This window comes from Anguilla anguilla, chromosome 1 (genome assembly GCF_013347855.1).
Source record: "Anguilla anguilla isolate fAngAng1 chromosome 1, fAngAng1.pri, whole genome shotgun sequence".
NCBI lineage: Eukaryota > Metazoa > Chordata > Actinopteri > Anguilliformes > Anguillidae > Anguilla > Anguilla anguilla.
Window position 1 is genome coordinate 80711053 of NC_049201.1, and position 22575 is coordinate 80733627.

Sequence of the window (22575 nt, forward strand, 5' to 3'; positions counted from 1 at the left end):
CCTCCGTGTATACGTAGCGACTATCTCCCACAGACAGAGCCTGACACTGGCCTTACGTAGCTGTGCTGTCTGGCAGTCTGAGAAAGGTATACTATAAATCGTGAGCAAAATGAAGCACAGCATGCCATAAAGAGAAATAAATTATACAGACAGCAATTGCCACACTGGGAAATTTAAGAGGTTGCAAAACAGATGATAATGATTAATGAATTACATCATACATTGCCAATATTTTTAAAAATAATGTTTTCACGACTATGGAACTATGAAACCATTTTTTTTTTTTTTGAGAAACATTAATTGTTGAAAAAAATGCATAAAACCACATATATACAACATGAACTGGACAATAATTTATTCATGCTTTCAGTACTGAAAATACTGAGTACTGAGTATATTGTTAACCCTCCTGTACTCGCTAAACACTGCTCACCAGACCTGGAGCTCTTAACTATAAAAGTCCATCCCTTCTACCTCCCTCGGGAATTCAGCTCCGCTATAATCACAGCTGTATATATACCCCAGCTGGCGCCGACTAGCTAGTGGAGGTATTCACCTCTATATTCAACCTCTCCCTGAACCAGTCTGCAGTCCCCACCTGCTTCAAACAGACCATCATTGTTCCTGTACCAAAGAAACCTGCCATCTCCTGCTGGAATGACTACCGCCCTGTAGCACTGACCTCCATCATCATGAAGTGCTTCGAGTAGCTAGTCAGGACCCACATCTGCTCTCTTTTTCCTGACACCTTGGACCCCCTTCAATTCGCATACCGCCCCAACAGATCTACAGACGACACCATCGCCCTGACAGTGCACACCGCCCTCTCCCACCTGGATAAGGGAGACACTTACGTGAGGATGCTGTTTATAGACTACAGTTCAGCATTCAACACAATTGTGCCTGCTAAGCTCGTTCCCAAGCTCAGGAACCTGGGTCTTAACACCTCCCTCTGCAACTGGATCCTGGACTTCCTGACAGGCAGACCCCAGGTGGTGAGAATGGGTAACCTCACCTCTTCTACACTGACCCTGAGCACCAGAGGCCCTCAGGGCTGCATACTCTCAGTCCCCTCTTGTACGCCCTGTTCACGCACGACTGTGTGGCCACTCCAATGCCATCTTCAAGTTTGCAGACGACACCACCATCCTGGGTCTCATCTTCAACAACGATGAGACCGCTTACAGAGAGGAGGTCAGCGTCTTGGCAACATGGTACCAGGACAATAACCTCTCTCTCAACGTCTGCAAGACTAAGGAGATGATTGTGGACTTCAGGAAGCGAAGGGGCCGGGGGGGGGGGGGGGGGGGGTCACGCCCCCATTCACATCGACAGAGCTGAAGAGGAGAGAGTCTCCTTCAGGTTCCTCGGTGTGGTCATAAATGATAACCTCACATGGTCCAGGCAATCAGACGCAGCACAGAAAATCATAAAAGGACTTCAGCCACCCAGGCTACGGTCTGTTTTCACTGCTGCCATCTGGTAGACGCTACCGGAGCATCCGGGCACGGATGACCAGACTCACAAACAGTTTTTTTCCCTCAGGCCATCAGGCTTCCCAACAAGCAACATTAATCTCAGGGATCACATTGATCACATGACCTCCTGTGTATGCAATGTACGTTCAATGTACATTATCACAATCTTATGCACATATTCATCAGCACTCCTGCACTTTATATGATTAATATTTAAATATTTAATACTCCTATTCTCATTGTCCATATCCCCCATCTGTACAGGCTGGTACTTATTTGCTGCTAATATTTAATACTATGTTTAATATTAAGTATATTTTAGATATTTTTGATATCTTTTGATATTTTTGCTCTTGCTCTTACGTAGTTGCTGCCTGCCATGTCATAAGAATTTATTTGCTCAGAATGACCTGTGTTATACTGTACACTTGACAAATAAAAACACTTTGACTTTGACTTTTGTTATCTTCAAATTTACTAACACCTATTATCCTTGGGGTTTGACCCCAGCAATTTAAACCTCCAGAAAATGATTATAATTAAAATTGTTACCACAAGTTTGTGTCAGGTACTTTATGTTTCTTTGTTGAATACCTAAATAGCCCTTTAAATAAAACATAACCCCCCACCCCATACATCCAGAATACCTATTACGCGACTATTACAAAATATGCAAATCACCATAAAATCTCACGAATTGACCTAAAATTGGAAAGAAAGATCTTTTTGTTGTTTTAATGTTTTTTCTCACTGTCCCCAACATGGTAACCTTCCTTTTCAATAGTTCCTCACCCAGGGCATACAATGTGAAAAAATGATCACATGTAATGTTATGACCATTCAGTCCTTCAGCCATGTCTAGTACCACCCTCATGCCCTGATTTTTTCAGGTGCTTCCCCAAGGGATTTACCAGGGATTTACACCGGCATATTCCAGACATAGCTGTTCTGTGCATCACATGCTGCTCATATTTTGATACCGTATTTGGCCGGTTTGCTTGGTATGTATTGTCTGAAGCAGGGGTCCTCAATCTTATCCAGAAAGGGCCGGTGTGGGTGCAGGCTTTTGTTCCAACCAAGCAGTTACACACCTGATTCTACTAATCAAGATCCTTTGCAAAGAAGACTCTAGTGTTTGATTAGCAGAATCAGGTGTGTAACTGCTTGGTTGGAACAAAAGCCTGCACCCACACCGGCCCCTTCTGGATAAGATTGAGGACCCCTGGTCTGAAGGGACAGCGCCCACGAAACACAACCAGACATTCATCCACAGTCATGTGGGGGCCTGGATTGTAAAGAAAGGGTAATTGCTGAACCCACTTGTCCCATACATCCCGTATTGCTGCAGGTTTGTCAGGCCTTCGTCGGCCCTGCCTTGTTTCTCTGTCATCAAAGCGTATGACACGGGAGAAAGCATGGATTGTCTTTAGAGACATGATGGCTGGAAATATTGCTCTTCCTCTTCCAAAGACTTGCTGTTGCTTCGCCTTTTGACTTCTAGACTCCAAAATGAGCAAGCCAATGTAGGCTTGCAAGTGGGTCACATCCAAGTCTTTCCAACTGTCCCCATACATGCGCCTCCCCTCTAAGTTTGTCATCTCAAGTATATCCTTTTCGATTGATGGTGTTTCGAAGAGCTCAAATGCTGATTTTATGTCTTGGGCATGGCTGACAGCATATCTGGTGGGGCCTGGAACCATTTTGATGACATTAGCAGCACTAAGTCTACCCTGTTGTTCAAGTTGGGAGAGGGACCATAATAACTTTCCATTTTTGGAAGGTTACGTGTCTGCTGGTGGTTGAGAGACAACAGGAGGGTCAACACTAAGGGTCTCATTCTCATAAAAAATTTCAAAAAAAATTTCAATTGAGAGAGAGCATAAAGAGAGCACACAGAGCACCAAGAGAAATGGTTTAGAAGGCTGCTGTGCAAGCTTTTATGTTTGCTCCTCCCCTATGTTGTGTGAACTATGTCCTTGCAGGAACCATATTTCCCCTCCCCCACGGCGCGGGAAAGTGAACTATCAGTGGTTCTAGCACTACTACAGGTATGGTTATGTTAGGTTAGGGCCCTAAAGCTGAGGGAAGTTTTTTGAAGATTATAAAATTGCATGTTATAGTGACCTCAATATCATCCAAAACAAATGTGTGTAAAATGCTGATGTTTCTTATGTTTTATACAGCTAAAACAGCCTGGGGTCAAATTGGGGGTCAAAATGTGTACAGGACATTGAAAACATATCATGTTTATTTTATGTTTACCCAGTTGTCCCCATTAAATTAGGAAAAGTCATAAAATATGAAGTAAAAAAAAATGACGTCAATCATTTCATTTATTAAAAATTTAAAGGGGGGAAAAATCCTAACAAACTCATAAAATTAATCCCTCCCCCTTCCCATCACCATTGCCACCCCAATCAGCAAGCTCCGACCTCTCCTGGACTTGGGGCGGAGCAAGCTCCAACCTCTCCTGGACTTGGGGTGGAGCAAGCAGACCCCCCTGCAGTCTGGGCTGGGCAGGGGACAGGAACACGGACCCCATCCGCCTGCTCATTATCAACACCATCTCCTTCTTTGTGTACCAGGGGAAGCGCTGTACTGAGGCGTCATTCCTGTCGTTTTGGCCGTGCTCCAGGGGCTGTCTCTGTGGGTCTGTCCGATCCAACTGTGGCTCCCTGTGCCTGATCAACGAATTAACAACCTAATTAGGAGCCTATTGATTCAACACAGTGTTTAATTTGTTCAGTGAAGAAAACTACTCCATATTTTTATGTAATTGATTGCAATAACATCATTCACAACTACACCCCCCCCCCCCAACATTCCAATGACAAGTCCATTAATTTGGCCAGTGTAACTGGTGATAATGAAAACGTGCCCTGCTTGAGTGGAGTTGCCTACCTCTGATTTTGAATGGCCTTCATGATACGGTATGTATCAATAATTCGAGGAACTGCAGCAGCAAGAATCTTCAGTGGGGTCATGTTGAAACCTGAACCAAGGGAATTTCAGTTAGATACCACAACTTTGGATAAAGATAGTGTCATTGCCTAAAAATTTAACACAGAAATTAAATAAGAGATTTTGTTGCATTTATTGTCTTGTAGAAGCCAAATGTATGGCTTGATGTAAAAAATGTATTAAAAATCCAAAGGTTTACCGGATGACTCGGTCGTGTTGGTGTTGATCCTTTCTGACACTTCAGTTGTGGAGTGATCACCTGTGAAAAATTGCTGCAGTCCATTGATAATGTCTCAATTTGAGAAATGGGGGGCGGGGGGGGGGGGGGGGTAAACACAGTTAAAATAACAGGTACGTGTAGGTTTTTATGATTACAATGCTCTGCGCTTCTCTACATTGCTAATTTGGCTTTCCTGTTTATGGGTCACTGTTACGGCTGGCTCGCCTGGCCGCAACAAACAAAGCCCAGATGGATCAAAAACAAGACAGAAACTGATCTAAAAACAAACCCAGACATTTATTAATCTAAATTACAAACAAAAACACACAAAGTTCACAAAACCAAAGCTCTCCACACAATTCACAAGCCCCAAAAGAAAAATAAAAACTCCCCTGCCTCATACTACTGGGCTTATATTGGGCCACAGGCAGGTGGAAGCAATCAGGCAATTAGGTAATTAAGCAACTACCTCCACCTGCACTACCCAGGCAAGCAGAGGCAGGGGATGTAACACCCCCACCCTTAAGACAAAAAAAAAGACAAAAACTAAAAGGTCTTTTTTTTTTTTTTTCCTTCAAATTACTATACAAAACAAAAAATAAATACCAAAAGTCCACAAATTGTCCAGAGAAATCTGCCACTGTAGGGAAGTGTGTGTCTGCGCGCGTCCTCGACGTCGCAGGGTACTGTGTGTCTGCGCACGGCCTCCTTGCTGCCGCAGGGAAGTGTGATGGCAGATCCCGGACGAGCCCCCATTTTGTTACGGCTGGCTCGACTGGCCGCAACAAACAAAGTCCAGATGGATCAAAAACAAGACAGAAACTGATCTAAAAACAAACCCAGACATTTATTAATCTAAATTACAAACAAAAACCCACAAAGTTCACAAAACCAAAGCTCTCCCCACAAATCACAAACCCCAAAAGGGGGGGAGGGGAAGAGAAAGAAAAGAAAAGAAAAGAAAAAAAAAAAAATCACTCCCCTGCCTCATACTACTGGGCTTATATTGGGCCACAGGCAGGTGGAAGCAATCAGGCAATTAGGTAATTAAGCAACTACCTCCACCTGCACTACCCAGGCAAGCAGAGGCAGGGGACGTAACAGTCACAAAGTTTAGCAAAATAAGGAATTTAACACAGAAATTAAATAAGAAATTTTTGTTGCATTTATTGTCTTGTAGAAGCCAAATTTTGCTAAACTTTGTGTTTTTATATTACATGTAAAACTCAAGCTATCTTATCGCACACAATGTATACATAGCCTGGTGTAATCAAAATACTTGAAACTGGACACAAAAAAAGTTTGGGTTCATTATTTGGAGTTGCTAATAAAATATTTAGCTATGATCATAAAGAATTACATGAACGTACAATCTAGGAACCAAAATTAGAAATACGTAGTAATTTTAGGGACCCATCAAACACATATGCTACAATAGCCCATCAGACTGTCGGCTCCTTCCGGCACCATCCTCAAATGCCAGCAAATTTGAGTTCCGATGCTTAAAAAACACTTGAACAGAGGATGACGATGCTGTTGTTTACTCAAATATGGAAGTGAAAAAGGAATTACATTAAAAAATGAAGTGCCATGGACAGAATCTTATCAATAACTGTATAAACAAAAAGTTGCGGCCTAACCGTAGGAGACAAAGCAATTAGCATTAGCTTCCCGGTCAGGCCTCCTTAAGCAAACTTAAGTTTTTAAATATAAATAAAAAATACTTCTCTAATACTGGGACCCAAATTATAAATACTTCTCTAATATTGGGACCAGAATGAGAAATATGTAGTAGTTTAAGGGACCCATCAGACACACAGGCTAACATAGCCTAGCTGACTGCCGACTCATTAGGAGACTGACCTCAAACACTCCAGCCACCGATTTTAGGTTCCTACGCATAGTTAAAAAAAACACTGCAATAGAGGATGATGATGCTGTTGTTCACTCAAATATGAAAGTGAAAAAAGAAATAATAACTAGCTTTATAATAAGTGCAACTAGCGCCGCTCACCTTCACGTGAGCAAAATAAGGAATTTAACACAGAAATTAAATAAGAGATTTTTGTTGCATTTATTGTCTTGTAGAAGCCAAATGTATGGCTTCCTTATTTTGCTAAACTTTGTGACCCATAAACAGGAAAGCCAAATTAGCAATGTAGAGAAGCGCAGAGCATTGGGACTTGAACACAACAAAAAGTTTAAATTGTATAATTTATTTTAAGATGTAAAAGAGTAAAAACTCTTATTTGAGAACATAATTTTATCAACAATGTGCCCGTTCTATGAAGTTTTTTTTTGTGTTCAAGTCCCTTAATTCAGATGGTGGCGAGAGAAGCTCAAACACGTGCCGATGGCAAAGCTGAGCATTACACAGCATTGCTTTTGCTCCTGTTGTCGCTAAAACTCCTCAGGACATTTTATATTTTCTTTAGCTTCCAGTACACATGTCTATACCATAGGATACACACATGAAAGTGAAACATAATTAAAAATAATTAAATCAAAATAATAATGAAAATAATTAAAACTAGCCGTACTCACCTGTTGTCTGTCGTATTTAAAAGAGAAAGGATGTTGTACTCTCGCGCAATCCTTTATATAGGCCTACTACGGCGCACGCACTGTACGTCATAACGTAAGAAACGCCTTTCAAATATAGGAAGGTACGACAACTGAATATCGCACTTTTACTGTTTGATCGGGAGATTCCTTTAGATTTAATTCGATCACAATTCTTCTTTGCTTTTCTACTGTTCCTGTAGCTTCGGAGATGTCTATGTGTCCATTTTTTATGACAAGTTTATTAATTTTCATTTTCTGTTGTTTGAAACTTGTTGAAATGGACATAACATTCAACATGTGTCGTGAAAATGGCTCCAGATTTTAAGCAGGTGGATCTCCTCATCTCGCAAGTATTCCCCAAAATGTTTTTATGACTTTTATATGACTTTTATCTATTTTCTGACTTTTAATTGTGATGTCTTTTGTTTTGCTGTTTTGTGATGTTCTGATGTCCGTTTTACCTCTGGAACACTGAATCTTGTATTTGAAATAAAAATGATTCCTTGTGTACTTTGAAGAAAATGACCCCAGGCTTAAAGCAGATGGAACTCTCCGTTTGGAAGGTATCTCCAAAGATGTTTGATGAAAATGATACAAGATATGAAGTAGGTGACTCTCTCTTCTCTCTTTTCTTTCTCTCCATTCTTCCTAATCCTGGCTGCTGCCATTTCCCCTGATAGGATCTGAGGCTGCTATAAGATCCTCCTTTTTAGAACTATCTTCTGTGTCCCAGTCTTTTCACTGAAGATTGTGTCCATTCTGTACGAAGTCCCTTCACTGAAGATGGTGGGCAAAAACAGAAATGAAGTGTTGAAACATTTTGCCTTAAATTAGTATAATAGGAAAAGTGTTGCATATTATTTTATGCTATTGTCTGGATGTTTGTATAAGTCCAAAGACTTGTAGATTATGCCTCCCATGCACTAGATGACTTTAGGACGACTAAAGTCTGACACACTCACTCACATTTGACAACAATCTGTCCAAGTCAATGGTTTTTACTCCTAGAGGTGCACAGACTGGGAATTACGCAGCTTCACACATTGTAAGATTCCAACAGGATTCTTTTTATGATATTTTTCATGTTAGCCCTCCACTTCCTGTCGAAAACTCAGAGAAGAAAAATAGGTAGACGGTACTGTGTAAACTAAATAGGCAATGGAGCAGGAGCAGGAGCAGCAACGGCTTTTGGGCACTGCCGCACTTGTGTGTGCAATGCCAATCTGTGCTAAAACAGCTGAAAAGATACTTGTCTGTTTGTATTTTAAACTCTTGAGCGCTGAATAATTTTTTTATCCTTGTGCACAAGTAAAGAAACCTTGTTTGATGATCTTCCAAAATCTTCAAGAAAATGGCTCCATATTTTAAGCGGGTGGCTTTCTCCTCTGGTAGGTTTCTCCCAATGATGATTTTCATGACTTTTTAAATGACTTTCACCGATTTTCTTGTGCTGAATTTTGTGTTGTATTGCTGTTTTGTGTTGCTCTGATGTCCATTGTACTGGTAGAATGCTGTATCTCCTGTCTGAAAAGATATTTTTCCCTGGATACGAATAAAGAAACCTTGAACCTTTGACGGAAACAACCTCAGATTTAAAGCAGGCGGGTCTCTCCTCTGGTATATCCCAAAATATTTAATATTTAATGAAAATGGCTCCAGATCTGAAACAGCTGGCTCTCTCCTCTCTCCTCTGGTTCTCTCCATTCTTCCTGATCATGGGTGCTGCAGTCTCCCCTGATAAGAACTGAGGCTGCTTTCAGATCCTCTTTTCCAGATCAATCTCCTGTGTCCCAGTACCTTCATTGAATATAGTGGACATTCTGAATGAAGGAAAGTAAAATCAAGTTAATCTACAACAGCCAGTCATCATGAATCAAAGTATCTGACTGCACCACCAAGCATCAAAATCCAAATGACAGTTTAACCAGAAAAACACAACACACCCAACACAAATCTGATTATTCAATTCTAGGAAATGTTTTACATTCTCGAAACCACTCCAACCAGTCCAGGCAGTTAATTGGTGAGGTAAATATGTTTCAGTTGTTTCACTATCTACAGAAAGTAATTCTTTATTACATTACATTACAGGCATTTGGCAGACGCTCTTATCCAGAGCGACGTACAACAAAGTGTATAACCATAACCAGGAACAAGTATGACGAAACCCCTAGAGAGAAGTACCGGTCCAAGTACAGGGAACAACCGCATAGTTCAACTTGGACCCTGGTGGTTAAACTGATTAACACTAACAACGAGAACGGCAACAAAGCAATCTATGGAAAAATAAAAATAAATAAAAATAGTACAAGTAGTCGTTAAGACTGGCGCATCAACTAAGTCACCTATTAAACAGCTGCCTAGTTACAACCCTAAGTTTAGTCATTTACAGGGGGGGAAGGGAGGGATGGGGAGAGGTGCAGCCTGAAGAGGTGGGTCTTCAGTCGTCGTTTGAAATGGGTCACAGTCTCAGCTGTTCTGACCTCCACAGGGAGGTCATTCCACCATCGTGGGGCCAGAACAGACAGGAGACGTGTTCTGGAAGTGCAGGTGCGAAGAGGGGGAGGTGCTAGGCGTCCTGAGGTAGCAGAACGGAGGGATCTGGCTGGCATGTAGGGTTTGAATTATTCCACAGACTAACCAACCAGGCAACCAAAACTTCCTCAAGAAGCCAGCAAAAATACAAAATCCCAAAGAGAAAGCAAACACCCACTGCAAGACCATACCCAAAATCCAAAATCCCACCTCCCCAGAGCATACAATCAGGTCTTTTAATTAGGCCCAGTCGTTGGCTAATGCGCCACCGTGCTGCCCTCTAGTGGACAGCTCCTCAATTACCTTCCTGGCACCACACTAGCTATACCACAATTCAAAGGGAAATCTAAAAAAAGACAGAGAAAAAGAAAGGTAATATAGTCAGTCAGGGGAACCATGGTGCAATCTGAAGAAGCCAGTCATCAGTCTACATCAGAATATGGGCAATGTCCCTTCGGGGGGGTGGGGGTGTGCCAGGTCCCCAGATGCCGCTGAACAGGGAAGTCTGGCAGGAGTGTGGGGTCTAGAAATATTTTCGAGAGATAATGAAGTTGTCTGGGATAAAGACATATTTTTTCTTGATTTGTTTTAATATGAATTTTGAATAATCATAATACAATTATAATTAATTAAATTGAATTAGTAAATTTGCATTTTGGAAAATGTAGCAATGCATACAACTTGGCAATTATGGACACTTTTAAACCTTGTAATTTGGTAGGATGAAGTTTCATGTGAGCAGAAACTCAGAAACAGAAATATAAATTAGAACACAGTTGATCAGTGATAATTCGCATCATTTGAAATAACTTATGCAGCTCCTAACATTGGTAATTATTTTGTGTGTGAGTAAAAATAATAATCATCATTGACTAGCCACTTGCAAGTGGAATATTGCAATATTTATGAGAACACACTTTTTGACCTTTTTTTTGACACAGAGCTTCCTATTGTTATTCCCAAGCCAAAGGTCATTGGTCCTTACCAGCAAGAGACAGGCTATCTCCATCACTTCTTTGAACACATGGTGGCACCAGAGAGCATCTGTCTGAACTGGTGGAGAAATGAAAGTGGCCTTCGGAGCATTAAATACGCCTTTGGAAATGACAGAAACAGAAGGAGGATCCTGGCTACAGAAACCGCACAGACCTGAATTACAACATTGCACAGGGGGACGCATGCGGAAACTCAGGCTGCATAGTTCAGGACGACATGGACAAAATCTCTGTGATGTGTGGAGTGAAGGCCATAGTCGTAAACATCAAGGCAGAGTCCAACTTTCTGTGGCTGGTACGCTATGCTCAGTCATGAGTCCTTAGACCACCCGATTGTCTTATCACCTTATACACGGAAGCCTGTATGTATGTATGCAAATATGTACGTAAGTATGAATATGCATATTGATTATAATATATTATATTATTATATTATAATAATTGGGGCGACATAGCTCAGGAGGTTGTCAGGCAGTCGGAGGGTTGCCGGTTCAATCCCCGCCCTGGGCGTGTCAAAGTGTCCCTGAGCAAGGCTGAAAACCACACCTCCCTGGCAGTGCAGGTAAACTTACGCAAAGACTGAAAACTGGCTCTACCACCAGACCCAAGACTGAAAACATGCAGGGTTCCAGCAGGTAATGCAGATCCTATCGGTCCACAAAGCCTGTTGAGTTTCCCAAAAGATTTCACTGCAGGCTTAAACTGTGCAACACTTTGCCTGAAATACTATTAGGGCTGTACTGCCTGCCCACAAATTCAACTTAAAAAAAAAATTAATTAAATAGTTTTTTTTTTTAATTTTTATTCATGGAACATGAAACATGAAATGGAACATGAATTTCTAGTTTTTTTTAATTGGAATTTTGGGAAGTAAAATTTTTGAGATTTTTGACAGCAGGAACAGCAACAGCAGCAGCAATCTGCAGTGGGGTCATGCTGGGACCTGAACCAAGGGCATTTCAGTCAGATACCACCAAACACACTTTGGACGAAATAAAAAAATAATAAAAATAAAAAAAACATTTATGCACTCAATCACAGGGGACAAATTAATAGCGCTTTTTAACAAAAAAACTACCATTTACAAAAAAGGGGAAAATCTACCTCCTCACTGAGACCAGGGAAGGTAGTAGCTCTGATGGTCTCTATATTTCCCGCATTGGGAGCTGCAGTTGCTTATTTTATTGTTTTTTTGACACTGTAAGCCTGGTCATGCGATTGTGCTATACTTAAATTTCATCTTTAACAGACAAAGATTATGTGTCATTAATACTTATCCCAAAATTGAACACAGAAATAAAACAAGGGAATTTTTTTGCATTTATTGTCTGGTAGAAACCAAACAGGTGGCTTGATGCAAAAAAATCACAAAAAAAACAAAGGTTTACCAGATGACTCGGTCCTGTTGGTGTTGTTCCTCTCTGGCACTTCAGGTGTGGATAGGTCACCTGTGAAACATTGAATCTGCTGCAGTCCATTGATAGTGTCTCACTTCAGTTGAGTACAGTGGCAGAGACATTGTAGGCATGCATACTGTTGACCTTTCCCAGCAAAAAGATCTGCACTTTTGGTTACTGTATGCTGCTCTGCATAAGAGCAACTGCTTTGCTCTGTTGCACATGACTCTTCCCCTTGACTAAATGTTCATCACCTGATATTCTAAAGCAGGCAACCAGTGCATCACTCTGGCACCAGATTTCTGCACAATTCTCACTGCCCCCAACCCCACGTAGTCTGCGATAAAAAAGCAAATCTATTAAATTCATCTGTTTACAGTTACAACAGGAGAAAAATGTCAAGATTGTTGTTTATTTAAGCACTGTTTATGAAAAATTAACAAGCACTGTCTGGTTCTTGTACCAGTCCTTCGTACTGGCATACCCACCACAGTTTTGATACAGCACAAAGGTTGTGAGAACAAATCACACATCTTTTTTATATTGTTCACCCTTTGTGAAGTATAGATGTGAATGTATTACCTTCATAGCGCTTGGTTCCCTCAGGATGGACCTCATTTTCCATGGAAATGCCTGCAACAGTTAGAATATGATCAGTTAAGTTCTTTGGCATTTCAGCTGTAGGTCATCATAGACCTGGTGGTTCTAGGTGTCTTCTTTTTCAGTGCCATATCATGAATTTAACTTTTTTTCTTATGCTGCTGTTGGAATGTGCCAATTGTAGAATGGATTTTATTTTAAATGCAACATTATGAAAATGACTCTGTGGCATTTTGTTTTATACACAAAACAGAAATGAAGTGTTGAAACATTTTGCCATAAATTTGCAGAATAGGAAATGTGTTGCATGTATTATTCTTATGCTATTGCGTGGATGTGTGTATCATTTTAGTGAATGTAAATTGCTTTCACTTACTACTTTGATCTTTTACAGGGATTTCAGGAAACTCTGGGAGAAAGAGAAAAAAGACAGGACATCATACTGAGAATATTGGGAATATGTGCCATTTCTAAGGGGAATCTGGGCTGTATATGCAGATAATTTTGGTCATTGTGAGAGAAAAAACAAACAAAGGCTGGGATTTAATGAACAGTTGTTCTTAATGACCAATAACTGCCAATTAAAAATAATTTATACCTTTTCTTCATAACTCAGAAATGGCAAGTTTCCTTTGATTGTTAAGGACAATTAATAGAATTTTATTGAAGTTAATTGAATCCCAACCAAAAATAAAAAAAATAAAAAAACAATAAAACACATTTGCCAATAAGAAATGTTTTCATTACCAGCAGTCCTTAACACAGGAGTTCCAGTAACAAGTATAGAAATGAAATGAAATGAAATGTCTTCTCAGCCCATTCTTATGGACAGCCAGCATCAGACTTGTAGGCTATCTTACCACCCAGTTCAAACGGACCTTCTTCATTGCAGAAGCAGTGTAATTGTCCCTCACATTTCAGCTTGATGTGGGTTCCACTGATATTACAGTGTTCTGTTTGCTGGATGGAGCTGCAAACAAGCAAAACTGCATTTTCTGAGTCCCTAATTTTAAATCACTTAGTGACATTGCAGGGCAATTCCTTTATACAGTACACAACTTCTGCACCTGAAATAGAGTTCACACACACACACACACACACACACACACACACACATTATTTATTAATAAATTATTGTTCCAAAAAATGTTTTCTCAAAAATTTTATTTGAATTAAATATGTTCTTTCCTGTGTTTTTGAGCATAACATGTTGAGTACAACCTGTGTTATTTTATACAGCCTTTTTGCTCCCTTTTATCATGGGTGCCTGCAGTTTTGGAGGTGACTGTATGACACAATTATATCAGATGTAATGGTGTAAATAGAAATAACAGAATCAATTCCATAGGCATAAGATTCATTTTTTAACTTTTGGGGAGACACACCGCTAGACTACCTGTCTCATGTAGTCAAACGTCAAAGCTCTTTTACTCTGAATCAGAGAACGGATTAAAAATTGAAAACATTTAATCTGACTGAAATGAGAAAATGTTCTTATATGGTTTCAATATAAGTCCAGCCACTGAATATTACTTAAAGAAAAAATCAAACCTTACCGATGTGTTGAGAAGAAATCAGCAAGAGAAGGCAAAAAATCAGCATCTTCCTCTTCTGCAAGAGAAAATTTGCGCTTAATCAATCTTGTGAAAGTGCAAAGCTGTCTTTCAGCACAGTCATATGTTGTGGCATTAATTTTCTTTTGTTCATCTTACAATTAAGTATAAGTTCTGTAAATGTGTGTTTTTATATTACATGTAAAAGCTCAAGCTATCTTATCGCACACAATGAATACATAGCCTGGTGTAATCAACATACTTGAAACTGGACACAAAAAAAGGTTTGTTTTTTATTTGGAGTTGCTAATAAAACATTTAGCTATGATCATAAAGAATTACATGAACATACAATCTAGGAACCAAAATTAGAAATACGTAGTAGTTTTAGGGACCCATCAAACATATGCTACAATAGCCTAGCAGACTGTCGGCTCCTTCCGGCACCACCCTCAAACACTCCTGCCGGCCATTTTGGGTCTGATGCGTAGTTTAAAAAACACTGCAATAGAGGATGATGATGCTGTTGTTCACTCAAATATGGAAGTGAAAAAGGAATTACATTAAAAAATGAATTGCCATGGACAGAATCTTATCAATAACTGTATAAACAAAAAGCTGCGGCCTAACCGTAGGAGACAAAGCAATTAGCATTAACATGAAATACCAACTTAAGCTTTTAAATATCGGGATCCAGATTAAAAATACTTTTCTAATCCTGGGACCCAAATTATAAATACTTATCTAATACTGAGATCCAAATTATAAATACTTCTCTAATATTAACCAGAATTAGAAATATGTAGTAGTTTAAGGGACCCATCAGACACACAGGCTAACACAGCCTAGCTGACTGCCGACTCGTTACGGGACTCACCACTCACTTGGGTCCCGATGCGTAGTTTAAAAAACACTGCAATAGAGGATGACGATGCTGTTGTTCACTCAAATATGGAAGTGAAAAAAGAAATAACTACACAAATAGCTTCATAATAAGTGGAACTAGCGCCGCTCACGTTCACGCGCCCTTATGCCCGGACCTTCTTCTGCACAACCCTATGTGTGCACATGCGTTATCCTTCCACGTGATACACAATCTATGAATCCAGCCCATTCAGTTCCAACATGGCAAAAGTGCAAAAATTATGAATTTCTCTGTTTCATCTGGAAACACTTTTCATATATATTTGAGGACTGGCATAATAATTATACTTTTACTGTTTAAGTGGGACATTTTGATTTCATTTGATCAAAATTCATCTTTCCTTCTCTCCATTAGATTTCCTGTAGCATTAGTGTTGTCTGTATGTCTTATTTTTTAATAAATGTTTTTTTATTTTTATATTTTGTTGCTTTGGTCTTGTCGGAATATTCTTGTGTAGTCCCAGATCCATGTTTTTTAAGCACATATCTGCAACATTTTATGTGAAAAAGGCTTGAAGCAGGTGGCTTACTCCTCTAGTAAGTTTCTCCCAATAATGTGTTTTTATTAGCTTTTAAATTACTTACACCTATTTTCTTACCTTGTCTTGTGATGTCTTTTGTGTTGTATTGCTGTATTTGTGTTGCTCTTTTGTTCATTGTACCTGAGGAAAGCTGCATCTCCTGCCGGAAAAATACATTTATTTCTGGATACGGATAAAGAAACCTTCAATCTCTGATGAAAACAACCCTGGATTTAAAGCAGGCAGGTCTCTCCTCCGGTAAGATTCTCCCAAAAGGTTTGATGAAAATGGCTCCAGATCTGAAGCATGTGGATCTCTTTTCTTGTAAATATATCCCAAAATATTAAATGAAAATGGCTCCAGATCTGAAGCAGCTGGCTCTCTCCTCTCTCCTCTGGTTCTCTCCATTCTTCCTGATCCTGGGTGCTGCAGTCTCCCCTGATAAGAACTGGGGCTGCTTTCAGATCCTCTTTTCCAGATCAATCTCCTGTGTCCCAGTACCTTCACTGAATATAGTGGGCATTCTGTATGAAGGAAAATAAAATCAAATTAATGTACAACAGCCAGTCATCATGAATCAAAGTGTCTGAGTGTCTGCGGTACGTAATTTTGGGAGGAGGACAGCGTCATTGACTCCAGACCAGATGGAACCTCGGGCGTGGTGGGGCAGCAGGTAGCACAGTAAACCTTCATCATGAAGGGCCAAGTGACTTGAAAGAATTGAGGAAATATTGGGTAGCATTGCTTTGGAATACATCTTATTTAATTTTGGTGAGGCAAGATAGCCTATATTGTTTGTAGTACCGTAACTTGGCGTCATTTTGATATCAATACTCTTAATGGCAGGCCTGGATTTTGGCAGCCTGAATGAATGAGTTATAGACGGTGTATGTCTTGTATGTGTGAGTAACTTGTCATTTTTGTACATTGAAAACATGTTTTTTTATGAGATTTATTAAACAAAATGAAACAAACCACACCTTTTACCATTTATAAATCATAAATCTGATTAAACTAATTACAAACTAAGAAAAAATAAATCCCACAAAATGGCCCCATCCCTATCCCCCAGGTGCAAAGAATCACTAATCAAAACAGGTGACAGCAATAAGTCAACAGAACACAAAATACAATGATAATGTCGCCCTCTGGCGACCAGTAGAGGAAACAGCAGCCAACGATTATGTCGCCCTCCGGCGACCAGTAGAGGAAGTGGCAGCCACCCTCCTTACGCCTCAGCCCCTCGGCCTGCAGCCCCATCACTGGTATCCTGGCCCTGTGTCTCCACGGACCGAGAGGAGCACTCTACTGAGCGTCATTCATGTCTTCCAGCTCCATTTCGTTTTGCTCCTGTGCCAGGGGCTGTCTCTGTGGGTCTGTCCCTCCCAGCTCTGGGTCCCCCTGTATAATACATTGAACAAATGAATACAGATAAAAATTACAAATATTTAGGACTATTAAATAACTATTGAATCTTGCAAACATAACCAAACATATGTTTGTCCCATCAATATACTGTCTGTTTGTGGGCCACACAAAGTTGTAAAACATAATAATAAAATAAAAATCATTCACAATTGTAACCCTCAAAAATATCTTTAAATAGTATTTTTGTCTGTACTTTAGTACTTTTGTGCTCACTGATTCTTTGTTTTAGACATCTTGATGTTTTTCCTACATACATTAGATCACACGGGCATCTCATGGTATAGATCACATTTTTGGTGTTGCATGTAATGAAAGGGGGGGATCCTTGAATTGAGAGACAAGGGCAGGATCTGTTGTGAGAAGATGCCAATGCTTCATAATTATGTTTTTGATCGTAAAAGATTTGGGAGGAAAAGTAGTGATACACGCGGCAGAGAAGTCTTTACTCTTTTTCTGGGTTTTTTTGTAAAAGCTCGAGTTGCGGTTTTGAAAGTGCCAAATTGTAGGCTTCGTTAACGTTTTCGCTAGAGTAACCCCGATCTAAGAAGCGTTGTTTCATAGCTGAGGCCTTGTGAATAAAATCATCAGTGGAATGGCAAATACGTCTGAGTCTGTAAAACTGACTTTTAGGGAGGCCCTTTTTCAGGGTAGTGGGATGACTGCTGCTAGCGAGAAGGGTTGTGTTCCTATCAGTTTCTCTTTCATAGAGGGTGGTTCCATAGAGGATCTAGCTCTATGGAAATATCAACAGCCGTTACGTCTCTCAAGGTGTCCAGGGGTAGGAGGGAGTACGTAACATATTTAGTGAAATAAAGTGACCGGATCAAAAAAGGTGTTGAGCAAGTTTAGTGGAAATAATCAGGTCAGACAAAGTTGCAGGTGATATTAAAGCTGTTATATTATAAGAGTGAAAGTGAAGTGCTATTTACATTTGTACAAGTTTACACAAAACAAAGACACAATTAGGTCACAAGGCCAAGGGACATGGATGTAGCCAAAGAAATGAAATAAACAAAACCAAACAGCGCTAGAACAAAAGATAATCTGACTAACTAACTAAGCAACACAAAAGACTGCGTAACTACTCTTACAAACAAAATACACAGTTGGCAACCACCCCTTTTCTAATGTGTCTATACAAGTTTTCTCTTGCGTGTAGCACCGGTGTATAGAGACCTCTGTCTTACCTGCCCAAGGGCCTGAACAACACACACACATACACATAAACATACACACACACAGGTCTCTAAAGCTCTACACAGGCGTACACAACCACACAGCGAAAACAAACAGAGATCAATGACAAAGTGACTACGAGCAGCAGCAGCCACGCAGCTTTTATCTTCCAGAGGAGGGATGTGATTGGTGGAGGCGGGGGCAGAATAATGATGATTGACAGCAGGGACAGCGAGTGGGAAGATGAATGGCCCTCCTGCAACATTACATTACATTACATTACAGGCATTTAACAGACGCTGTTGTCCAGAGCGACGTACAGCAAGTGCATCAGTTCAAAGTGCAGAGGTGCAGAAAAACACACTAGGGTGAAGTAAAGATCGTAGTGCCAGAAGTGACCACATAAATCTGGACTCCAACCCTGTAGGGTAATCTGTTCAGCAAATAAACAAAACAATCTTGCCAAGTACAAAACTAGCACTGAAATCGCATTTGCCTAATCAGAATCAAACAAAACAATCCTGCCAAATATAAAACTAACGATATTGCATTAGCCTAACTAGGTACATTGAGCTAAACTAGAGGCTAGGGCCAGGCAGTCAAGGGATCAGCCCCAGCATACCTCCACAAGATATTCAAACCCTACATGCCAGCCAGATCCCTCCATTCTGCTACCTCAGGACGCCTAGCACCTCCCCCTCTTCGCACCTGCGCTTCCAGAACACGTCTCCTGTCTGTTCTGGCCCCACGATGGTGGAATGGCCTCCCTGTGGAGGTCAGAACAGCTGAGACACTGACCCATTTCAAACGACGACTGAAGACTCACCTCTTCAGGCTGCACCTCTCCCCATCCCTCCCTTCCCCCCTGTAAATGACTAAGCTTAGGGTTATAAACTAGGCAGCTGTTTCGTAAGTGACTTAGGTGCATTAACTGTCTTAACGACTACTTGTATTTTCTCCATAGATTGCGTTGTTGCCGTTCTCGTTGTTAGTGTTAATCAGTTTAACCTTCAGGGTCCAAGTTGAACTATGCGGTTGTTCCCTGCACTTGGACCGGTACTTCTCTCTAGGGGTTTCGTCATACTTGTTCCTGGTTATGGTTATACACTTTGTTGTACGTCGCTCTGGATAAGAGCGTCTGCCAAATGCCTGTAATGTAATGTAAATGTAATGGGAGGGGTGGGGAGAGGTGCAGCCTGAAGAGATGAGTCTTTAGTCGGCGCTTGAAGGTAGTCAGATTCTCTGCTGTTCTGACCGCCACGGGAAGGTCATTCCACCAGCGAGGGGCCAGGACAGACAGCAGATGCAAACGGGAAGTACGGACAGGAAGAGGGGCAGGTGCCAAGCGTCCAGAGGTGGCAGAACGGAGAGGTCTGGCTGGTGTTTAGGGTCTGATGATCCTCTGGACATAAGAGGGAAAAACACACAACGACGTGGCACGTAACAACAGCAGTTAGAATATATCCTCAGTTAAGACCTATAAAAATACTGTACATACCTTCAATAGTTTTCAGACCTGTCCATGGTGTATTCCTGCCTCTGGCCTAATGCATACTGGGATTGGCTCCAGCACTCAGCATGACCCTGAACTCGATGAGAGGGTATCGATAATAGATGGGTGGATGGATGGATACTGTAGACAGCTTAATGAATAGAGAAAATACTTTATTAATCTTATGGGAAAATTTCTCCAGTAGCATATAACATTCACATTAATAAACAGACATTAATGGCAAGAAACCTTACACTCTACACTCTATATTCACCCTTCGATTGATTTATTTTAAAATGTATTCACCCTTCGATTGATTTTAATATTTTACCTTCATAATCCATTGGTTCTTCTTGTGAAGCTCCTTGCTCTGTGGAAACATTTACAGCAAACAGAATATAATCAGGTAAGACATAACATAGTAATATATGCTACTGGAGACATTTTCCCATAAGATTAATAAAGTATTTTCTCTATTTATTAATCTACATACAGTATTTAACATTCACATTAATAAACAGACATTCATGGGAAGAAACGCTCAGTTACACTCTATATTCACCCTTTAATTGATTTATATTAATTAATTAATTAATTAATTAATTAATTATATTAAATTTATATTTAACATTTTACCTGCACAATCCATTGGTTCTTCTTGTGAAGCTCCTTGCTCTGTGGAAACATTTACAGCAAACAGAATATAATCAGGTAAGACATAAAATAGTAATATATGCTACTTGAGAAATTTTCCCATAAGAGTAATAAAGTATTTTCTCTATTTATTAATCTACCTACAGTATTTAACATTCACATTAATAAACAGACATTCATGGGAAGAAACGTTCAGTTACACTCTATATTCACCCTTTAATTGATTTATACTAATTAATTAATTAATTAATTAATTATATTAAATTTATATTTAACATTTTACCTGCACAATCCATTGGTTCTTCTTGTGAAGCTCCTTGCTCTGTGGAAACATTTACAGCAGACAGAATATAATCAGCTAAGACATAAAATAGTAATAGACTTGAGAAATTTTCCCATAAGATTAATAAAGTATTTTCTCTATTTATTAATCTATCTACAGTATTTAACATTCACATTAATAAACAGACATTCATGGCAAGAAACGTTCAATCAGTTACACTCTATATTCACCCTTTGAATGATTTATTTTAAAATGTATTCACCCTTTTATTGATTTTTATATTTTACCTTCATAATCCATTGGCTCTTCTTGTGAAGCTCCTTGCTCTGTGGAAACATTTACAGCAGACAGAATATAATCAGTTAAGACATGACATAGTAATATATGCTACTTGAGAAATTTTCCCATAAGAGTAATAAAGTATTTTCTCTATTTATTAATCTACCTACAGTATTTAACATTCACATTAATAAACAGACATTCATGGGAAGAAACACTCAGTTACACTCTATATTCACTCTTTAATTGATTTATATTAATTAATTAATTAATTATATTAAATTTATATTTAACATTTTACCTGCACAGTCCATTGGTTCTTCTTGTGAAGCTCCTTGCTCTGTGGAAACATTTACAGCAGACAGAATATAATCAGTTAAGACATAAAATAGTAATATATGCGACTTGAGAAATTTTCCCATAAGAGTAATAAAGTATTTTCTCTATTTATTAATCTACCTACAGTATTTAACATTCACATTAATAAACAAACATTCATGGGAAGAATGCAGAATGTATGCCTGTTGCAGAATTTATTTTTAAATGCAATTTTCTGAAAATATTATGAACTGGTGAAGCATCTTGCCTTCAATTAATTTTATATTAACTTTACAAAATGAAAAAGCACTTAATGCTTTGAACTTTTGCAGAGCATCCAGGAATACCTGGGAAAAAGAAAAAACCAGGACATTATGTTTGGAATACTGACAATATGTGCCATTTCTAAGGGGAATCTGGACGATATGTCAAGCTAATTTTAGTCATTGTTAGAGAAATAACAACACCATTTGTTCTTAGCTGCCAATTAATTAAATGCAAGAAGTACGCCTTTCCTTCATAAACTCGAATTTGAAAGTTTTAGTGATTGCTAAACTCATCCAAAAACTAAATAGATAAAAACTAATGAATGAAATGGAATGGCCTCAAAACCAAACAGAATGAAAAGTGTGGCTGGTACTAACATTGTGCCTGACAATCCAATTCGCATGAACCTTTTTCCTTGGAGAATTCTATTCGCTTGGTGGAGTTACAAGCTGGGCCTGTTGATCCCATAGTTTCAATAGCTTATAAAACTTATTAAAAAATGTATAACCAAACAGTCGTGGCCTAACAGGAAAAGACAAAGGAATTAGCATATTAGCTTTACCGGTCAGGCCTCTGATGTCCTCCACATACAGTACATGAAACACCAACTGAAGCTTTTTAATATCGTGGTCCAAATTAGAAATACTTCTAATGTTGGGAACCAAATTAGAAATACTTCTCTAACACTGTGACCAAAATTATAAATATGTAGTAGATTTAAGGACCTATCAAACACACATGCTAGCTAGCCTAGCTGACTGCCGACTCGTTTCGAGATCCACTTCAAACACTACTGCCACCCATATTGGGTCCCTATGCATAGATTTAAAAAACACTGCAATATAGGATGTCCATGCTATTGTTCACTTACATGAAAGTTAAAAAAAAAGAAAACTTTATAAGAACTAAAACTAGACAACTAGCGCTGC

At 39.5% G+C, this 22575-nt stretch overlaps 2 protein-coding genes and 2 long non-coding RNA genes across 4 annotated transcripts in view; all 4 read right to left on the minus strand.

The window, feature by feature from the left end:
- LOC118232529 overlaps positions 1–22575 on the minus strand; it is a 302745-nt gene that overhangs the window by 179462 nt on the left and 100708 nt on the right. The window lies entirely within an intron of this gene.
- Positions 1–22575, minus strand: part of LOC118227262 (myelin-associated glycoprotein-like) — a 63081-nt gene that overhangs the window by 25895 nt on the left and 14611 nt on the right. The window lies entirely within an intron of this gene.
- Positions 3835–8178, minus strand: LOC118227318. Its single transcript, XR_004765242.1, has 4 exons — positions 7204–8178; positions 4639–4698; positions 4380–4470; positions 3835–4159 (listed from the first exon to the last, which is right to left on the minus strand). It is a non-coding gene; the product is annotated as an uncharacterized LOC118227318 (long non-coding RNA).
- LOC118227322 lies at positions 20177–20837 on the minus strand. The gene is made up of 3 exons (XR_004765246.1): positions 20783–20837; positions 20482–20520; positions 20177–20215 (listed from the first exon to the last, which is right to left on the minus strand). It is a non-coding gene; the product is annotated as an uncharacterized LOC118227322 (long non-coding RNA).